This window comes from Callorhinus ursinus, unplaced genomic scaffold, assembly GCF_003265705.2.
Source record: "Callorhinus ursinus isolate GAN/ISIS: 27379988/994484 unplaced genomic scaffold, GSC_fseal_2.0 scaffold13, whole genome shotgun sequence".
In the NCBI taxonomy this organism is placed as follows: domain Eukaryota; kingdom Metazoa; phylum Chordata; class Mammalia; order Carnivora; family Otariidae; genus Callorhinus; species Callorhinus ursinus.
Genome location: NW_027397075.1, coordinates 44,367,642 through 44,390,611, shown reverse-complemented (window position 1 = coordinate 44,390,611; position 22,970 = coordinate 44,367,642). Strand labels below are relative to the sequence as shown.

The window sequence follows — 22,970 nt, the reverse complement described above, 5'->3', positions numbered from 1 at the left end:
ACAGCAGTTAGCTCACTCTGCACTACCATATGCCTCTTGAGAGCAAGAGACTGTCATCTATATATGCACAGTGGTAACCACAGACTGCTCAAATACTTGTTGAATAAAAACTGCACAGCCTATCTAGTTAGCTAAAATGGGTAAGTTGCGTCTTAGTACTTTACTTGCTTTTTCCTGTTATTCCTGAGCCTTTTTCTAAAGCTATATAACTACTTCAACCTCAATTCAGTAGTGCTATGAGTAATTTAAGGTAGAGGACTGATGCCATGGGACACTGGCACTTCCACTTCTTGTGGAAGCAAGGATTATTAGTGAGGGATCCCCAAGGGCAAGGTGAATGGTAAGAGACAAAACTGGGAGGCCATGAGGTCTTTATGCTGAGATTTGGAATTTGAGTTTTCTTTTAAAAAGCAAGTTTCCTTACATCTCATAATGCCTAAGAGGGTAGTATAGTCCAAATAAGAGATGGCAATAGGTGTGGAGAGAAGACGGATGAGAAAAAATATTTAGGTAGAAATGACAAGGTGTGGTTAATTGGATATTAGAAAAAATACCTCTTCATTCAATTTCGCCCCTGTATCTTCTCTCCCCCAAATACTGAGTACACAGTGGTAGACTAAACTCTTATCTCTGTATGTCTTTGTTGACTTTTAGCAGTTTGAAGTAGAGAGAGACATGTATTTAGTCAGGAATTGTTTGATTGTAAAATACCCTGTCTAACCAGAAGAGAGAAGGAGGGGTGGGGTGGGTGTTGCAAGAAAGCATTTCAGCCTCCGAGACCGGAGACTGGGATGGAGAGGACTGTTGATTGACAGATCAGCTGCCATTCCCTCTGCCTCTCCACTCCTGGCTTGTTTCACCTTAGTAACCTCGCCTTTGTGACTGAACCACGTCAAGAGGATGAATTTGATTGGCTCAATCCAGTGTATGGATGATCCCTGAAAAGAATATATAATGAAACAAAGATGCCTAGGTCACTCCTTTAACACGGACCATGGGGTGGGAATGAGGAATGGCATTCTCCTGAAGTCAGGCCAACAAGTGGGCAGGTAGGGTTAAGGGACAACTAAAAACATCTTCAAATTTATAAAGACCTTTATATGACATGATGCTGGTTATTTCATTCCATTTTCACTTTAAAAAATGAAATAAAATGATGGAAACACTATTAAAATTTTAAAATCTGGGTCTTGATCATGGCTCAGTCTAGAGAAATTTGGCCTAAGGAAGTCCTTGATGTGGTTCTGCTACAAATGTGTTCTGATTTCTTCCCGTTGCTTCTGCGTTTTTTATGCTGATAAAAGAGAACAGTTATCAAAACCGCAGGTACTATCTTAATATATAATGGCTGCTATTAATTTGTTATAAGTCCCTCAAAAGAACACTGAGCTTTCTTTAGTTTTCAAACTGTGTCTTGGGCAAGTGTAGTGGTAGGAGACTATGTACCTGATTCAAATTTGATTTTTTTAAGTTTGTCCCCCCCACCCCAATTTTAGAGAGTACCATTCTTAGGCTAAACTTGAGAATCTTCTCCATGTTATGCAGCTCCTTATAGAGAACGTTGACTCAGTAGTTATTCTTGATGGGCAGTTTTTAGAAAATCAATCTCTCATAGTTTAAGTGGACTTCCTCGCATTTTGTCTACCATATAAATGGAAAAGATCTACATAATGATCTTCATATTTGAATATGTATTAAGTTGCCTATCACCCTTTCCTATTTTTTGTCAGCTACTTACTACGTTTATTAAAGCTCCAAACACCGTTTCAAGTGCTTCACATGCATTAACAGGTTCAAGTCTCATGATAGCTCTGTGAGGTAGTACTGTTATCCCAATTTAATAGGAAGCTGAAACACAGAAAGGTAAAGTGACGCTCAAGAATACCCAAGGAAAAAGTGGTGAAGCAGAAATTTGAATTTAGGCAGTTTTGAATTTAGGCAGTCTGGCTTTAAAACATCTATTGTCAACCACTATGTACATAGTCTCTAGAACCCCTAAATACGGTATTTCCCCCAATCTATTCAGGTTCTGTACAGGTTGGAGTATTTTTCCATTTTGTAGGTTCTTATTTGTGGCTCTCCTTTAAACCTCTGTCTTCCTTTCCTCCTTGCCCAGCTTTGTGGAATCCAATATCGCACACACTAAGAGCCCGAAGAATTTTGAGAAGGGTGAGACAGTCATCACGCAGTCTTACATGTTGACTCATACTCCTGCTTCTGGAACTAAAGACCTGCAGTGTGGACTCACAGTTGAACTTTTTGAAATACCTATATGTAGCCTAGGTGTTCGCTGTCCCTACAGACCACACAGCCTCTGTTTGCCCTCTCTCAGTGTTGATGCAAAATGGCACCTCTTTGAATTGCTGAGAAAGAGTCTGTATCAGAAACATTGGTAATTGCACAGAAACAGAGGGGCAAGTTTGACCAAGAGCACATCCCCAACAGTCGAGTCTGGAGTCTGACTGCCTGAGTCCGAATCCCAACTCTACACCTTTCTCGCTCAACGACCTTGGCAAATTACTTAACTTCTCTCTGACTCAGCTTTCTCATCTCTAAAATGGGGAAAATAATGTAAATACTATCTTACAGTGTGGTTGTGAGGGTTGTCAGTTAGATCTATGCAGAGCACTTAGAAAGTGCTGAGGAGACCAAAGTGTACAATGTTAGCCATTTTTGTTCACTTAATTGTTACGATTAATTCTCCTCTCTTCTGTGTGACATCAACTGGCTGGCTTCTATTTCCACCTTCCTAAGCGACCCTTATTATGCAGAGTACTCGGCTTTTTCCTAGCCTCCACCTCCACTACAAACCCCAACCCTTCACAGTTCATTAAAGGTCTTCCGGTGAACCAGAATCCACCCTCTCTAAAAATCTGGGGAATTATAAAGAATGAGAAAGCTGTCACACATAGAGACCTCTTTCTCCCATCTTTCCATGGCTTGTTCAGCTTCACTATCCCACTTCCATCCTTAAAGACCTTACTTTTATTCAAGCGACTGTAATTGGCTGAGATTCTTTTCTAAGTGCAGCACAGAGTATCCTGTGTTGAACACAAAGATGTACCACCTAGAATCCCTTAAAGGAAGGCTGTGTTGCACCCAATGCTGGGAGTGCAGTCAGTAAACAGCCTTCACCATCAGCCACTTCGTGGATTATTTCAGCTGCAGGGGGTCATTTTGCTCAAGGTCATGCCAGGTTAGGGGGAGAGTGGTACGCATCCAATGACTGATAAAAAGAATATAAAGGCTCGAGCTTCTCAGCCCAACACAGTGCAATTTGGACAGACCATTTGCACTCCAAAGTTTTCCCATGGAGTTAGCTGAGGCTATAGGACCTGTATTATAATGTGACGTCCCCCTCAACCGCATCCTGCTTCCTCCGCCTCCTCTCCATAGGTGTTCATACCAAGGGCATTCCCTAGTAAACATCCAGCACACTAAATTTTGTCTGAGTCTGCTTCTCAGAGACCCCAACCTGTGCCACACTCTAAACTTAGTGTATAAATGGAGTGAATGATAGCTGATGTTTTTTGAGCACTTGTGCCAAGCACCATGACTGGCATCATGCATATGGTATCTCATTTAATTTTCATAGTCTTTTGAAGTACATACTACTACTATCTCCCTGTTATAGATGAGAAAACAAAGACACAAAGTTATACTTTGGAGATAGAATTTGAACTCAGACCACGAGTCCAGAACCTACATTCTTAACCATCATACTACATTCTATCCCATCATATTATCTACTTTTTTAAAAAAAATTATTTTTAAGTAATCTCTACACCCAACATGGGGCTCAAAACTGCAACCCTGAGATCAAGAGTCACATGCTCTACTGACTGAGCCAGCCAGGTGTCCCCATAATATCTACTTTTTAAGTGAAATATTAAACCATATCTTATAAACCATAAACATACAATAGATACAATTTAGGGGAACATAGTGACTGACAGAATCACTTCATTATCTGGTGAAATTTACACCTCTCCATAGAGATAATACCTGGCAAAAAGACTTGAAGCTCTGTTAGAAAGAATACCTTTCTAATAACAAAGGTAAGCTGTGGTTCTGATTTTCCTAACTTGAATGTACATGCAACTAGACATTTAAAATCTCTGCCAATGCCAACTCTATAAAATTGGCAAAGGTTCTAATATCTGAAAATACTGTAAAGTCCAGAGTATTTTGCTCCATGTCTCCTCTGAAAGAGTCTTTATCTCTGGCAGTTCATTATCTGTCTATTGTTCAACAGATGATTCAAACTGTGGTTGCATAGTGTAATACTTGCTGTTTGAAATAGAACATCTTCGTGGGCAGATTCCAATGAAATCTTTCTCTTTGGAAATGGTCCCAAAGAATTAGATTTTCTATCGTTAGCTGGTAGGTTCCAAAGACCAAAGGTTTGCTCCTCTGAAGTATTTGTATTAGTCTTGGATAGGCAAGTTGACAGAGAGGAAATGAAGTGTTTTTCTGTTCAGGAAATGTAGCCAACTTTCTATCTCTGACTTCACCTCTAAGTACTAATTGTTACTGAATCAGCAGCTCTGCTTTTTGAGTCATGTGGTTATTCTTGAAGTAACTATTTGGCCTTTGCCATTTCCCCTATTAGATGATTGGACTATAAGTCAAGCTCAGATTTAGTTCTAAGCAATGAATCTTTTGCCTTTGTATCATGTTATCTCATTAATGCCTCTAGGAAAGTGGCACAAACATCAAAATTTACAACAGTCTCAACATCTGCCTTAAATCTTTCACAGTGTTCAGGGAGGAACGTAAATATATATGTGCATCCTAAAAATTACTTTTTAATATGAAATAAAATATAAATAACACAAACAAGTGGGATGGATGGATAAGGTCAATATAATTCACATAGCTATAGTTGTCTCCCATAATTAGAAAATTGATTCGGGGCGCCTGGGTGGCTCAGTCGTTGGGCGTCTGCCTTCGGCTCAGGTCATTGTCCCAGGGTCCTGGGATCGAGCCCCGCATCGGGCTCCCTGCTCCACGGGAAGCCTGCTTCTCCCTCTCCCGCTCCCCCTGCTTGTGTTCCTGCTCTTGCTATCTCTCTCTGTGTGTCAAATAAGTAAATAAAATCTTAAAAAAAAAAAAAAGTTGTTTAAGTGCTCTATATTTGTTTCAAACCTTAAACATAAGTATTTGAGTTTAAACAAACAACCAAAAATCCCCAAACCAAACAAATTAAAGCATGGTCTCGTGGTTTCCTCAAGGCATCAACTCTCCTCAAAACAATACAAACAGCACAATGAAGTCAAAATATGTAAATAGTATAAACAGAAATGTGTAAAGCCAGAAAGCAGCTGAACAGGAAAAGTTTGGAATTAAGGTGCTGGGATAATCAGCAAGCCTAGTAAAGTCCATTTTTCAGACAGTATGAGGTCATGTTTAAGATAGCAAAATACTTGTGGCGCCTTTCATCTGAGGTTCTCCAAGTGCTTTGCTGACATTATCTAATAGCAAATATTATTATCCCCATTTTATAGGTGGAGAAACTAAGATACCAAGAGATTAAATAACTTACTTAGGCATGTACAATGGGTCGGTGATGGAACCAGAAATTTATTCCAGGAATCTAATCTACTTTTCTGTTCATATCACTAGGTCAGCTTTCCAGATCCAAAAGACATTTATTGGTGTAAATTTGTATTAAATGTACTTTTAAAACCAATATTATCTTCTGTAAACAATGAAATGAAAATGCTTTTGTTGGAAGTGATGGTTGCTTTTCATGGGTGATATTTAAGAGGCGATCCAAAAATAAATTATCTCAGATTCAAAAAAGTAGCCACATTCAGTTTAGGTTATTTAGGAGAACCTATGTTAGGTATCTAATATAGAACCATACAAAATTATGTCAGTTAGTATCCAATGTCCTAATGGTTATTCTGTGTGTGTGTGTCCTACATGATTTTTAGTAAGGTAGACATGAACTGAAAAGGTTTAGGGATTATTCTGTACTTTATACTCCCACTCGGAACTGTCCCTGAAAATTCTGTAATTTCTATGGGAACAAATTATGAGGGGAGAGGGTGGTTCTTGTTTGCTGTCCTTTCAAGACTGTTCCTTTTAGTCCTAATCTCTAAGCTCTTTTAACTCTTTTAAAGTCTGCTTCATGAACACAAACTTTTCAGTGCAGAGTTGGTATTACTACTTCTGACAAAAATCACAAAAACAGGGGTGCCTGGGTGGCTCAGTTGGTTAAGCGACCCATTCTTGGCTTTGGCTCAAGTCATGATCTCAGGGCTGTGAGATCGAGGCCCATGTCAGGCTCCATGCTGAGCATGGAGTCTGCTTGAGATTTTCTCTCCCTCTCCCTCTGCCACTCCCACTTATGCTCTCTCTTTCTCTAAAATAAATAAATCTTTTTATAAAATCACAAATACAAATCGTTATATTTATATATACTGATATCAAATACTTGTGCTAGAAGTAAACTAATCACAGGACAAAAATAAAGTTTGATAATATTAACTGCATGTGAACTCTAACTACATTTCAAAATGGAGAATTCATAAATTTCTCCTTCCTTTTGGCCTGAGCTCAGGATTAAAGTTAATTTAATGACTAGAGATCAGGTTAATTTAGGGCAGAGAGCTACATTTATTTAAACATCCACAGATATACACGTCCTTTCTTTTATCACCTATGTGGTGTGGTTAAAAGGTTACTGGAGAGTTGGGCAAAGAGAGGAATCATGAACCCAGCAAACAGAACTATTTCTCCCTTAGTCACTCCTACCTTCTTGGTTCAGCCAACGCACAGAAATCCACAGCCCAGTGGGGTTTTTTGTTTGTTTGTTTTTGTCAGAGAGAGAGAGAGAGAGAGAGAGCACAAGAACACAAGCAGGGGGAGCAGAAGGAGGAGCAGGCTCCCCACTGAGAACACAAGCAGGGGGAGCGGAAGGAGGAGCAGGCTCCCCACTGAGCAGGGAGCCTGATGAGGGACTCGATCCCAGGACCCTGGCATCATGACCTGAGCCAAAGGCAGACGCTCAACCGACTGAGCCACCCAGGCGTCCCTTCCAGTGTTCTTTCTACAACTACTTAGAGCCGCCACACTGTGTAGCGGAACAGGCACACATTCTGGATTCAGAAGATGGAGGTTTCACATGTAGTTCTTCCAGTCTTCAGCCCGTGACCGAAAGAAAGCAAGCCACGTCATGGCTCCAGGCTTCAGCTTCCTCATCTCTGAGGGAGGGTTTGTGGTGATACTACACAGGTTTTTGTGAGCATTAAGCAAGACAATGTATGTGAATTACTGAGGTTACTAAAGGTTGTACAAGAGTTATTTATATATATATGTTATATAAAATTAGTCATATGTATTAGTTATAACCATTTATATACGTAAAATAATTATCAGCACGTGTTAGAACAGTATATATGTTTGCACAAATTTTTCCATTTGTGCTTAATCTGTGCAGTCACTTGTATTTCCAAAACCAGCTCTCTCTTCACCATCGCTCTTCTTCCCGCATGTCTGTTTTTCTGTCTGGCAGCTCCAGCTGCTTTTTGCCCCCTTATAACATTTGGTTCAGGCAGTAGGATTTGTAACCAAATGCTCACATGTTCTCATTTCTTGTTTCAACAGGTGGGGATCACCCAATCCTGGGAGTCCAGAAGTGTTTTTTAGTGGCTGATAAGCCCCATTAAAACCTGTGGGTCTTCTTCCACGCTGGGCACCCAGCTGCCTTTTTCTATTTTTGGAAGGGCCACAGAAAATCTCCTGCCAAGAGTTTAAAACTTTCCACAGCCTGAAAATAGGGTGGTTCACCCCTTGCAAAATATAACCTGGTCTGGTTACATGGAACCTTATTCTGACTTATATTCTTCAGCATTTTTTTTTAATTGCAGCTGTCTTGCTGTGCAATGTTCCACTGCATATTTCATTTGTATTATTGGTCCATAAAACAGCATTGAAACAGAGAGATTCTCTAAAAAGAGACATTCTTCTCTTTAAGAGTGTTCTGAGAAAAAGGGGTTGCCTTTGTACAGTAAAGGGATTTCCATGCCTGTTAGCTAAGCTATTTATTTATTTCTTTTAAAGATTTTATTTATTTATCTGACAGAGAGACACAGCGGGAGGGGGAACACAAGCAGGGGGAGCGGGAGAGGGAGAAGCAGGCTTCCCGTGGAGCAGGGAGCCTGATGCGGGGCTCGATCCCAGGACCCTGGGATCATGACCCGAGCCAAAGGCAGATGCTTAACGACTGAGCCACCCAGGCACCCCTAGCTAAGCTATTTAAAAGAAATGATGGGGTGCCTGGGTGGCTCAGATGTTAGGCGTCTGCTTTCAGCTCTGGTCATGGTCCCAGGGTCCTGGGGTCGAGCCCCGCGTAGGGCTCCCCGCTCAGCGGGAAGCCTGCTTCTCCTTCTCCGGCTCCCCCTGCTTGTGTTCCCCCCCTCGCTGTGTCTCTCTCTGCCAAATAAATAAATAAAATCTTTTAAAAATATATAAATGAAAGAAATGCCAGTAGGGAAAATACTAAAAAGAAGGCACTCAACATTAAAAGAGACTAATCTTTGAAGGTGCATGGAGGTAAAAATAGGAAAATAAAATTTTTAAAGCTTAAAAACTTTCAAAATCACCCATTTCAGAAGTACTCTTGTTCTTAACAAGTATAAAACTTAATTTGTGGAAAATGGGAAAGACTTGGGACTTAGATTTAGACATATTTGTTGTCTCATTCACAAATTTTGTTGAGGAATCCTAAGAAGATGAAAATAAATCATAGTAATAAAATGATCAAAAGTCAGCCTCACCTAATTCAGACCCACTCCCCAACACCAGAGCCTATTATTTTTATGTACTGTTATATACTTGTATATAAATATGTATATATGTACCTAGAGAATTCGTCTAGAATTATTTTGATTTTTATTTACATAAAAGTCAGACGGCAGCCATCGTTTAAGCAAGTTTTTTTACACTCAACAACGTTTTTATTAAAAAATTTGGGGGGATGTACCCATTGTTTCCAATGTCTCACAATTACTACAATAAATTAATCTATGATTTTAAGCCTCTATATTAAAAAATATCAGCCTCAGTTTTGTTTTAAATCCTAGTTTGCTTTTGACCTTATCAGAAATAGAAAAAGGAAAAAACTCACTAACTCCATTGCTTGGCTCTATTCCAACAGCACTTCAGTACTCATTGTAAGGGAGGAATTAACCATCAAAAGTGAAGTGTGGATTTGAAGCAATTTTCCAGATAATTCAATCCCCAAAAAGCTACTTTGAACTGAACAACCATATATCTAAGGAGTGGACTTTGTTCTTTCTTAAATTTTCACCTAGTTCTCCTAGTCTACTTCATTGGTAGAATGAATTCAGTGAGTTTTTCACTAACTGTTAGACCTAAAGGCACAGCACTCTGTTAAACAGGTTTTATTTATTTACATTTTTTTATTTTTTAAATTTCAGTATAATTAACATAGTGTTAAATTAGTTTCAGGTATACAAAATAGTTATTCAGCAATTTTTTTTAAAGATTTTATTTATTTATTTGAGACAGGGAGAATGAGAGAGAGAGAGAGCACATGAGGGGGGGAGGGTCAGAGGGAGAAGCAGACTCCCCGCCGAGCAGGGAGCCCGATGCGGGACTCGATCCAGGGACTCCAGGATCATGACCTGAGCCGAAGGCAGCCGCTCAACCAACTGAGCCACCCAGGCGCCCCTCAGCAATTTTTTTTTTAAGATTTTTTTTTATTGGGGCACCTGGGTGGCTCAGTCGGTTAAGCGACTGCCTTAGGCTCACGTCATGATCCCAGGGTCCTCTGATCGAGCCCCGCATAAAGGCTTCCTGTTCGGCCGGAAGCCTGCTTCTCCCTCTCCCAGTCACCCTGCTTGTGTTCCCTCTCTCGCTGACACTCTCTCTCTCTATCAATTAAATAAATGAATAAAATCTTAAAAAAAGATTTTTTTTATTTATTTGACAGAGACACAGAGAGAGAGGGAACACAAGCAGGGGGAGTGGGAGAGGGAAAAGCAGCCTTCCCGGCAAGCAGGGTGCCCAATGTGGGGCTCGATCCAAGGACCCTGGGACCATGACCTGAGCTGAAGGCAGAAGCTTAACAACTGAGCCACCCGGGCGTCCCAAGAATTCTACACATTATTCAATGCTCACATCACAGTGTGCTCTTAATCCCCACCACCTATTTCACCCATCCTCCACCCACTTCCCCTCTGGTAATCACCAGTTTATTTTCTATAGCTAGGAGTCTGGTTTTTTGTTTTGTTTTGTTTTGGGAGAGAGAGAGAGAGAGAGAGAGAGAGTGCATGAGCTGTAGGAGGGGCAGAGGGAGAATCGCCAGCAGACTTCAAGAGGAACACAGAGCCCAATGCAGTCTCTATCCCAGGACCCTGAGATCATGACCTGAGCTGAAATCAAGGTTGGGATGCTTAATCAACTGAGCCACCCCAGTGCCCCAGTCTGGTTTTTTTCAAACAGAGTTGTTTTATTTGTGATCACGAAGAAGGGGCGTGCCCTTTATGAAGGACATGTTTATCCTTTTCATGTTAACTTTACACAATACAGGATGTACTTCCTAAATTCTAGCTACCTTTACCAACCAGTATGAATGAATATCTCAAAAACAGGGTGGGAGAAAGTGTAGATCCTACTGCCGATTTAACTGTTTGTCCTATAGTCCCATTACATCTTCAAGCCATATCCTATACCTCAAGAAAAAGATATGTACCCCAAAATCAGAATCCCTACTAACATTAGGTCCATTCAGGTTAAATTCCTTGTTCTAGAGTCATAGGGCAAGTCATTGTGAGTAGAGGGTTCATAATCAGGTCTAGGTTGGATGAATAATGCCCTGCTACTCAATATGAAAGTTTCAAGCCCTTATAAACCCTGAGGTGTTTTATCACAAGGATTTCATTCTCAACAACTGGTTTGTGCAAAATCAATATTAATTGTATTTATAGCTTATTTTGAGTGGGGTTTTTTGTGTGTGTGTGTTTTTTTTTTTGAGACAGAGAGAACACATGCATGCAGGAGTGGCAGGGAGAGGCAGAGGAAGAGAGAATCTTTTTTTTGTGCGGGGGAGAGAATCTTAAGCAGGTTCCACACTCAGCACAAAGCCCAAAGTGAGACTCAATCTCCAACCCTGAGATCATAACCTGAGCCAAAATCAAGAGTCAGATGCTTAACCAACTGAGCCACCCAGTCACCCCTGGAGTGGAGTTTTAAAATCTTTTTTAATGTTAGAAAATAAATTCCCAGATCATCTAAATACAAGTTTGTGCTTACTTAGGCTCATTTGCTGCTAAATTCATTTGAAAATATCTGATCTTTTTCTTAAGAGTGACGTCTTGACTTTCCCAGATAAGGATAAACCTTTTACCTAGCAGTAAAGCAGAACCGATCTGTTTTAGTATGTACACAGGAGGTTGTAAGTAAAGTAAGTGAGGTAAAGGGCTCTGTTTTAGCTTTACTAGACCTGTTTTATTGGAATTTCTTTTCTTCCAAGCTACGGCATTTTGCAATGGTCAGGTAACTTTTTACATTAAAGGAAAATGAGATTATGAGCCACAAATGAACTCAATTCCCAAGTTCCTCTTTTTCAGTGAGGTAGACAAACACTACTTGCTGCCTTATTGGTATATTTTATCTGTGACTATGAATGACTGAATCCTCAAAGAACTTTCAGGTACATTCCACATTATGTATTTCTGGCAGCAATATGCTTCATAATGTGCCCTCTCACAGAATCTCAAAATCTCAGGGCAATTCTGCTAAGCTGAGTCATGGTCTCAGGACTGACTAAATGGCACCAAGCATGAGAACCACAATATTGTTAAGCATAGACTTATATCTACAAGTTCATCCAGTAAAAAACAGACTCTGCTGAGATGGTCCAGTGTGTTCTTACCATAGGCAAATTCTTGCCATGTTTTTCATTTAGGGCTGTAAGAATGATTAAACCAGCAGGCCAAAGCCCACTGCAAACCCTGTAATAATATCATACCTAATTCTCAGCTGACATTTAGTCTGCACTGGTTTGGTTGTTTAAATATTAAAATACGTCTGCACTAAATGACATATCTGATAAAGGGTTAGCATCCAAAATATATAAAGAACTTATAAAACTTAACACTCAAAAAACAAATAACCCAATTAAAAAATGGGCAGAAGACATGAATAGATACTTTCCCAGAGAAGACATCCAGATGGCCAACAGACACATGAAAAGATGCTCAACATCACTCATCATCAAGGAAATACAAATCAAAAGTACAATGAGATACCACCCCCCCCACCTGTCAGAATGGCTAAAATCAACCACACAAGAAACAACAGGTGTTGGCGAGGATGTGGAAAAAGGGGAACCCTCCTGCACTATTGGTGGGAATGCAATCTGGTGTAGCCACTGTGGAAAATAGTATGGAGGTTCCTCAAAAAGTTGAAATAGGACTACCCTATGACCCAGCAATTGCACTACTAGATATTTACCCGAAGAATACAAAAAACACTAATTCAAAGGGTTACATGCACCCCAATGTTTATAGCAGCAGCATCTACAATAGTCCAATTATGGAAAGAGCCCAAATGTCCATCAAGAGATGAATGGATAAAGAAGATGTGGTGTATATATATGCAATGAAGTATTACTCAGTCATAAAAAAGAATGAAATCTTGCCATTTGCAAACTAGAGAGTACTATGTTGAGTGAAATAAGTCAGAGAAAGACAAATACCATATGATTTCACACATATGTGGAATTTAAGAAACAAAAGAAATGATCATAAGGAAAAAGAGAGAGAGAGAGGCAAACCAAGAAACAGGCTCTTAACTGTAGAGAACAAACTCATGGTTACTAGGGGAGAGGTGAATGGCGGGGTGGGGGAAGTAGCTGATGGGGATTAAGGATTGCACTTGTGATGAGCACCGGCTGTTGTATGTAAGCATTTACTCACTAAATTGTACACCTGAAACTAATATTACACTGTGTCAACTAAGTGGAATTTAAATAAAAATCTAAAAAAAAAAAATTGGTTCTGCAGTGGTTGCTAAATAGCTGCTGTCCCTTAGCAAACTGATTCCCAAGATCTAACAACTAAGGTGTTTATTCTGGCCAAAAAGGGAGGTCTCTAACCCTGCTCCATTCTCCTTGGCTTCCAACCTTACTGGTTGTTGTAAAGTTTTAGTGTCACTCCTGCCTAAAACAAATGTGAAAATAAAAGTGAATGACATAACAAGTGTGTGTGTGTGTGTGTGTGTGTGTGTGTGTGTGTGTAAAGAGAGAGACACAGGGAGAAGATATAGGTTGGATCAACAATGCCCTGTGACTCAAATATGAAAGTTTCTTTTCTGTTTTATCATAAGGTTTTCATTCTCAGCAACTGGTTTATGCAAAAAAAAATGTTAATTTACTTATAGATTATTTGGAATGGGAATTTTAAGATTTTTTAAAGTTAGACTTTTTAATATTTTTTAAGTATTGTATGCATTAATGATATATGATAAATATATATGTGATATATTTATATTTTATATTTATATGTATATTTATGTCATATATGACATAATATATTAAAATATATGATATATTTATTATGTTTAAAATATAAATATATGATATATTTATATGTTGTGACATATAAAATATCATACATAAAACCTATGCTTTATATATTTTTATAAATATATCATATATTTATATTTTATATATCTTTTACTCTTCCATTTTGGCTGTTCTTCCTCCTATTCTTTACATGTATTTTAAAATTCTCATTTATTTATTTATTTATTATTATTTTTAAAGATTTTATTTATTTATTTGACAGAGAGAGAGCACAAGCAGGGGGAGTGGGAGAGGGAGAAACAGGCTCTCTGCTGAGCAGGGAGCTCAATGCAGGGCTCGGTCCCAGGACCCTGGGGTCATGACCTGAGCCGAGGGCAGACGCTTAACCGACTGAGCCACCCAGGCGCCCCTGATTCTCATTTATCTTTATGTTTAAAATATAATATTTAATATTTTGGAAATATAAAAGCTAAGAAGGATAACAATACAAACATCCACACCTAGCTTGAGAAATAAAACATTACCACCAACACTGTTTAAGTTTCTCGTGTCCACATATTAATTCCCCTTCTGCTACCTCAGACGTAATTATATTTCTGAATTTACTCTTTTTTATTCTTTGGCATTTAAAAATATTTTGCTACATTTGTATGTATTCTTAAATAACATTTGCCGATACTGCACATGTTTTTAAGCTTTATGGAAGTGGTATCATACTGCTTATCTCCTTTTGTAATTTGCTTTTTAATTTTTACTTGTTTTATTTTTTTTAAAGATTTGTTTTGAACTTATTTATTTGAGAGAATGAGCAAGAGCGAGAAGGAGAGAGGCAGAAGCAGACTCCTGGCTGCAAAGGGAGCCCCACTCTGGGATCATGACCTGAGCCAAAGGCAGGCGCTCAACCGACTGAGGTACCCTGGTGCCCCTGTATTTTGCTTTTTAAAAACTATATTTGTGAGATTTATTCTTTAACTTATTTTCATTGCTATTTGGTGTTTCACTGTTTAATTTTCCTCTGCTTGCTTACTCATTCTCCTACTGATGGACATATTATTTTCTATTTTTTCTATTATAAACAATGCTTCCATAAAAATTCTTGTATTTGTCTCCTTGTGCACCTGGACTTTTTATGTGAGTTAGCTCTTTAATACAAATCTGAGATGGGATAAGGAGCTTGGGTCAGAATATAAATCAGTATACCGTCTCCGTCAAAAAAATCTTACCTCAAAAAAAGTGTCAGCTCACCTGAAATGTGCTTAGTGATGCATTTGATTTATACAATTGGACAAGCTCTTCATCTGATTGTGGTCCAGTGACAATGAGTTTGAGAATGTGGACCACTTCCAGTGAAATTGTTGGGTCATAGGTACATCTTCAACTTCACTGCATATTTCCAAACTGTTTTCCCAAATCGTTATACCAATTTATACAGCTATCAGAAGTGCATAAAAATTCTCATTGCTTCATGTCATTGCCAACATGTGGTATTATCAGACCTTTTAATTTTTCCCAATCTGGTGGGAGAGAGGTGGTTTTTCATTATGGTTTTATTTTGTCTCTCCCTAATTGCTAGTGATTAGAACATCTTACCATTTAAAATTTTTCAAAATTATTTTTATTGGGATATAATTGACAAACATTGTGTTAGTTTTAGGTGTACACAGCATAATGGTTTGATATATGTGTATATTTTGATCATACAGTATTTGTCTTTCTCTGTCTGATTTACTTAGCATAATGTCCTCAAGTTTTATCCGTGTTACGGCAAATGGTTGCCATTTTTAAAAATTGGTTTTTAGGTTGTTTTTTTTTAAGATTTTATTCTTTTTTTTAAAAATTTTATTTATTTATTTATTATTATTTTTAATAATTTTTATTGTTATGTTAATCACCATACATTACATCGTTAGTTTTTGATGTAGTGTTCCATGATTCATTGTTTGTGCATAACACCCAGTGCTCCACGCAGAATGTGCCCTCTTTAATACCCATCACCAGGCTAACCCATCCCCCACCCCCCTCCCCTCTAGAACCCTCAATTTGTTTTTCAGAGTCCATCATCTCTAATGGTTCGTCTCCCCCTCCGACTTACTCCCCTTCATTCTTCCCCTCCTGCTATCTTCTTCTTTTTTTTTTCTTAACATATATTGCATTATTTGTTTCAGAACTACAGATCCGTGATTCATCAGTCTTATACAATTCACGGTGCTCACCATAGCACATACCCTCCCCAATGTCTATCACCCAGCCACCCAATCCCTCCCACCCCCCACCATTCCAGCAACCCTCAGTTTGTTTCCTGAGATTATTTATTTATTTATTTGAGAAAGAGAGAATGAGAGACAGAGAGCACAAGAAGGAAGACAGTCAGAGGGAGAAGCAGACTCCCTGCTGAGCAGGGAGCCCGATGTGGGACTCCATCCCGGGACTCCAGGATCATGACCTGAGCCGAAGGCAGTCGCTTAACCAACTGAGCCATCCAGGTGCCCTAAAGATTTTATTCTTTTTTTTTTTTAAGATTTTATTTGTTCATTTGAGAGAGAGAGAGCACATGAGGCGGGGAGGGTCAGAGGGAGAAGCAGACTCTCCACCGAGCAGGGAGCCCGATGAGGGACTCGATCCGGGGACTCCAGGACCACGACCCGAGCCGAAGGCCGTCGCTCAACCAACTGAGCCACCCAGGCGCCCTAAAGATTTTATTCTTAAGTAATTTCTACCCCAACATGGGGCTTGAACTTACAACCCTGAGATCAAGAGTCACATGCTCCACTGACTGAACCAGCCAGGCACCCCAGTTTTTTGTTTTGTTTTGTTTTAATCACTGAACTTTTCTGAACTGTGCCTACTAATCTGCAATTATTTTCTGCATTTGCTGAGTTTTTTTTTATTCACTGTTCCAAAGGTGGACCATATCATCTTACTGCTTTTTATTTATTATTATTGTTATTATTATTTTTTGATGGTGGTATTTTTATATTTATTTATTTTTATTTTATTTTAAACCCAGTATAGTTACCACACAGTGTAATATTAGTGTCAGGTGTACAATAGAGTGATTCAACAATTCTATACATTACTCAGTGCTCATCATGATAAATGTACTCTTAATTCCCTTCACCTATTTCACCCACTCCCCTCTGATAACCATGTATTTATTCTCTCTAGCTGAAGGTCTGTTTTTTTGGTTTGTCTCTCTTTTTTTTTCTCTTTGTTCACTTGTTTTGTTTCTTAAATTCCACAAATGAGTGAAATCATATGGTATTTGTCTTTCTCTGACTTATTTCACTTAGCATTTAACTCTCTAGACCCATCTATGTTGTTGCAAATGGCAAGATTTCATTCTTTTTTATGGCTGAGTAATACTGCATTGTATGAACACCACATCTTCTTTCCATACACCTATCAGTGGACACTTGGGCCGCTTCCATATTTTGGCTACTGTATGTAATTCTACAATAAACATAGGGGTGCATATGTCTTTTCAAATTAGTTTTTTTGTATTCTTTGAGTAAATACCCAGAAGTAGAATTACTAGATTATATGATAATTCTATTTTTCATTTTTTACTCTTTTCTACAGTGGCCGTACCAGTTTCCTTATGGCTTTTTAAATCTCCTCCTCCTTCTCTCTTTCTCCATTTTTGACCATTCCATTCCTGCCTGTGGGATGTTATTGATGCTCCTGTGACTGCCCCTCCTTCAGCTGGGCACTCCCAATGTCCCCTCGTTTTCTGCCCCCAGCCAAATACACTTCTTTCTCTGGGTTCCATTCACCCTGGCAGGCCACTCTTCTAGGAGGATTCCTTCAATTTTAACTTTTTTTTTTTTAAGGAAAATACCTAATCTTTATTTTAAAATACTTATTTTTAAATGGTTAATATTTTCACATGGTTCAAAATTCTTAAAGTATAAAAAGAGTACATCTGATAAATCTCTCTCTTACTCCCGGTCATCAATTTCCTTCCACACAGACATCCAGCATTGGCAGTGGCTTCTGCATCTATGTAGAGATAGCTTATACATGTACAAGCAAATATTATATATCTCTCCACCTTTTCTTAACTCAAATAGTAGGGTACTATTTACATGGGTTCTGACTTCAGGTTCCGTTATCTCTGACTTCTCTTTTGGAGCAGGAACACTTAACTTGGTGGGTACCATTCTCTACTTGGCTGCTGAGGCTTCTGTATCATTTTCAGGCTGAATCTAGCCTCTGGTTCCTCTGGCTTCCAAATTCTGGTGCACCCATCAAACTTTACATGGTATCTCCTCAAAGCCCTTCTCATTAGTTTGAGGTAAAGAAGCAGCTACCTCTGCCCCCCTCTGCCTATTCTCTCCAAAAACCTTCCTCTCAAATCGTGTGAATCTACACTCTCTCAAGCCTTTCATATCACTGACCAGGTTGAAGAGTCTTGAGAGAGCGGCCAATAATTGCATAACTGGTGTCAGATTACTTCTTTGCAAATTTGCTACTTGGACGCCTGTCTCATAATTTACTTGCTGCTATCAGTTTGTCTTACGACCTCACTCAAAAATTGCAATTTAGCATTCATTATAGTCAAATATGGTTAAATGCTGTAAGAGTTCATGTGTAGGGTATAAACAAGAGTTACGGCATGTCAAAAAGGAGAGAGGTGGCTGTGTTTGAGGTATTTGGGAGGCAAAGGAGAGGCAGGGATCAGCACAAGATACGAGAGGTGGAAATTGGGCATAGGCTGATATGAGGATAACATTGCTCTCCACACAGGAGACATGTGGAACTTTTGGTGTTTTCTCTGTTACCCAGGAGGCAGCATGGGGGTAGAGAAGTATAAATAGGCTTTAGAGTAAAGGAGACCTCCAATCCTATATTTGCCTTTTACTGATGGTATAATATTGGTCAAATTGCTTAGCTTTTCACAACCCAATTCCTCTTCTAAAAAAAGTTTTATAATACTTAATAAGGTGGTTGTATAAATTCAGCGAAATAACATATGAAAAGCATCTATCCCACTGCTTTACATAGAATGGATGGGGAAAACGACTAAATAACTCTTTCCTTATGTTGTTTTTCTTGCTACTGCTGGCACACCACTGGGATACCCACATTTCCTGTTCTTCCCTCCAGCACAGCTTCCTAGAGACACAGTACACATTTTACATATGTGCAGGGTTTTTGTACATCCACTTACGTCCTATTCAGGCACAGCTAGAGGCCCTACAAACAGGGAGCAGTTACTGTCTCCTGCTTCTACTGATGAGATCTAGTCAACAAGCAGTTATCGAGCACCTATAATGTCCTAGTTACTGACCTAGGCCCTATTGGGGTACAGAGAGACAAAAGGGTCTTCAAAATCCTTAAAGATGAGAAACAGTCTCTGGATAAACAGCTATCGGAGTTCAGAAGGGGGAGGAAAGTTATGGGCAGAGAGCTTGTGTGAAGTGAGCACCTAGCGGAAGGTGGCATTATTTGCAGAAGGCAGGTCATTTAAGCTAAGTCCTGACACATGACAGAATTCACCATGCGGAGACTGGGGAAAGATAAAGATATTAGAAAATATGTTGATCGCAGAGAGTTTCTCAAAGCACCGTTCTGTCGATGCCTATACCTAACAGAAGGAAACTCCGTTTTACTTGATCTGGAATCTGTAACCATTAGACTGCTTGCTGAACACAATTGTAACTCTCGCAAATAAAACCGCCACAGTGACAGCAGTGGGTAACTGCAGCAGCCACAGAACTGCAATTACTCTGAAACTGACTGGGGTAAAGATTTACTTGGACAATTGCTGAAACATCGTAAACTCTGAGAAGCTGCAATTTCGACTTCTGAGTTCACCCTGGTTAAACCCCCATTTTTTTTTTTTTGGCCGGGGACGAAATGCGCAGCAAGAAGGCCCAATTAGCGTCCGAAGAAGGAGGGCAGGGGGAAGGGGGGAGGTCTCCGCTGCGGATCTACTCTGGCTCCTCCCGAGTCCTGCAAGGCAAAAACCCGCCACACTAAATATGGCGTTTTCGAGTGTCCTTTCTTCGTTTTATTTCGCTCTCACCTTTTAGCCACACTCAACATGGCCCTAACCGAAGGTTTTATTCCTGTGGAACCGTCTCGGGACAGTTCTCGCGAGGCTTGCCTGGGCCCCCGACTGCTCCCGCCCTGCCTCGCGCGGCCGCCACTGCCACTGCCGCCGGCGCCGCTCCTCCTCCGTGTCAGTTGTTGGGCTGTAATGGCGACTGGGCCGCCGCTGCCGAAGTGACTCCCGGGCGGGGGAGCGGGGCCGGACCTGCGCCAGAGGGAACTGCAGAGAGCCGCAGCTCGGGGGTAGGCTTGCTGTGGGGGAGGGGAGGCAGCCTTTCCGCCTCTCCTTCCTTCTCTGCAGCCCGGCGGATCCCGGGAGCCGGTGCGAAGCGGGCACCCGGTGCGTCCCCGGAGCGGGGAGGCCAGGCCCGGCAGCCCTGGGGCCGGTCGGTGCGGCATCACTGCACCCTCCGCCAGGCCCCGCGGGATGCACCGTGGGAGCCGAGGGCGGAGGCGACACTCTCAGGTGAGCCGCGGGAGGACGTGGCTGGGACCGCGGACGCTCGCTTAGCCTCTGCTGCCTCTGTCCGCGGTCCCGGGTCCCCGGTGGCGGCGAGAGAGGCGGGGCGGGGCGCCGGGAGCCCTTGGCCCTGCCTGGCGTCCCCCTCGGGGAACCTCCCTGGGTTCTGAGCCTTTGCGGGGAGGGCCATCCTGAGACCTGGATTTCAGGTCCCACCGGTGCCTGCCGAAGACGGATTTCCTTCCTTACCTACCTGCTGGTGCTCCCCCCCCCACCCCCGGTTCCCCGCCCCTCCTCTCGCCTGCGAAAGATGTAAGATACATTTCGCCTTTGGTCTCCGGAGAAGTGCTCCTTCTTCACTTGCAGATCAGGCATATTTTAGGAAATTCCGGGCAACTGACTCCAGTGGCAAGGATGACTGGTTTCTGTTCCTTTTTGGTGAAGATAAACATTCTCAAGTACAGGGAAAACTTTGATCTTCTGCCCCAGTCTAGCAGCTGCTAAATGTAGTCTACCGATCTATTCACAAATAATTTAGTGGGGGATTTAAAAAGCTTTACGCTTTGAAAGTTGTCAGTATTTTTCCCCGCCTTCTTTTTTAAATGTAGCCCAACATGGTAAATAATATTGAACTAATGTCACAAATAGGGTTTGGAATTTCGCTGGGTTTTTAGTTTTCAGATAGGAAGTTGCACATAGATAAGATTTTAATGTGGTTTTAGTGTAGTAGCAAATCTTTCATAAAGGAAAAGGTCCTTCATATAGGACAGGTTGTCAGGAGTAGTAATCGGTATCCATGCACTCCACCTGATTGTTTGGATTTTTTTGTTTTGTTGGGTGATCCTTGTTTTGAATTTGGAAATTCGTTAATGGTTATGTTGTCATGTTAGCAATGCCTCCTCCTGTCTTGTGTTTAAAGGTTTTAAAGAAAAGGCTATCTTAGGCCAACCTAGCAACAGCTTGAAAAGGTTTGCAAAAGCAATGTTAAAATACTGAAAGCTGCTCTCCACTCTAGTGGAGAGTTTAGTTTAAAATACTGTTTTTAAACAAGGCAGTGTGCTGCTAATAACATGAGATTGTGACTTTAGGGGATTGGTTGTTAGACCCATGGTAGAAGTTGCTTCAAACCCATGGGTGTGTAAAATGAATTAGTTTTGGTGTGCAAAATTGACGAACTCCACTCAGTGCAATAAAATCTGAAGCATTGAAGCGTGATTGCATTGAATTTAAGATGCTTTGATCAGAAAATAAACACAAGCTAAAATACATTGGGTAAGTACATGTGTCTCATTTTTTCCTAATAACAGGACCTGTGTTTGTAATGATGGTAAGGTCTAATAACTAAACAATTTCATACATACTTTCATACATCTGTGAGATAATTTCTCTGATTTTTTGAGATAGATTATTATGTAAGAGTGTTACTTAAACAACCAACCTGTGGGGGTAATCAATTTATGAATTCTGAAGTTGTGAATTTTTTCCTAATGCTTTTGATTGCCAGTCTTTTGCCCATTTTATAACACTTCTGTCATATCATGGACGGAAGAAAGGAGATGGAGTCCCTGTCTAACCATTTTTATTTGTTAAGTTGCTGTGTTACAGTGGCAGCAAAAAAGGAGCAGCTGTTTAAAATAATTGACATCATTTTTTGGTGTATCACCACATACGTTATTTTATTTAGTCTTTATAGCAGTGCGAGGTAGGTTTGGCAAATATTTTTGTTTTGCAGTTGTGGAAATTGACACATAAGGAAGTTCATTTATTTATATGAATGATCTTATTTCTGCAGATCTAGAATTATTTATTTTTATTGAGGTATAATTGATGGATTAGTTTCAGGTGTAGAACGTAATGGTCTGTATATGTATGTATTGTGAAATGATCACAAGTCTAATTAACATTGTAGAATTAGTTTTATTTTTAAATTGAATATTAATATAGATACTTCTGGACCTTGGTTTTTTTAAAATCTAAAAAAATTCCATTTTTGTTTCTTTTGACATGGCACTAACTCCTTTATGCTGATTGTCGTTCTTTAAAAACAGTACTTTCAATAACTTTTGTTAATTATGAGCAAATCATGAATTATTACAATGGATGGCTTTATGGCTGTATGTACTTTTTGCTTGAACAGTGTTCTTAAGAAATTGTAGTTGTCCTCTCATTTTGTTTGGATACTCATAGTTCTGTCAAGTTTGGTAATTCAAATCATTTATACTCTTGGTTATGAAAAACCAATATTTGGGCCACATGGTAGCATAACTGAAAAGTAGTAACATCTTGGTGATATTGTAGAACTGGTGATTTAAAAAGTTAACTTGCCGTCTACCCTTGTGATTGCTCTTTTTGCAGCGTGGGACATGTTCTGAAATAATTTTCTTTATTGACATTTTCTTCCTGTGTCAAACCATTTCTAGTGTTGCAAATAGTCCAAAAAACACAACCAAAAGATTGAATAGTTTTTTTCTGCCCTAATAGCTTTTTGTTTATTATTATCACAGGCATAACTTTACATATACTAGTGATTATTTTGGTTGGTAATTTGCCTTTCTTATTTAGTCTGTAAGTTCCATGATGGCAGAGATCTTCTGTTAACTATTGTGTGCCCAGTGGCTAGCATATAGTAAACTAATCAATAAATATTAGTTGAATAAATTGACTAAAGAGTGGTCTTGGCATAATATTTAGAAAACAAAACAAAACACTGGTTCATGTTCCTAGGCACACATCAAGTCTTATTAAGAATATACTCTAGAGATATGTTCAAGTTTGCTAGGTAGCAGGGAATGACAGCCTGGGATTAAAAAGCCACTGAGAATAAGCCACAGGTGGATCCTGAAAACTTTATTGGATATTTTAATGATTTGTGTGGATGTTCTGGCAATAGTTATT

General features: G+C 39.9%; 1 protein-coding gene across 1 annotated transcript in view; it reads left to right on the top strand.

Moving 5' to 3' along the window:
- The first annotated feature begins 19,713 nt into the window (after positions 1-19,713).
- CEP350 (centrosomal protein 350) overlaps positions 19,714-22,970 on the top strand; it is a 155,579-nt gene continuing 152,322 nt past the window's right edge. Inside the window, exon 1 of the mRNA XM_025877468.2 lies at positions 19,714-20,081. The gene's annotated coding sequence lies outside the window, so the exon portion shown is untranslated. The remainder of the gene's footprint in view (positions 20,082-22,970) is intronic.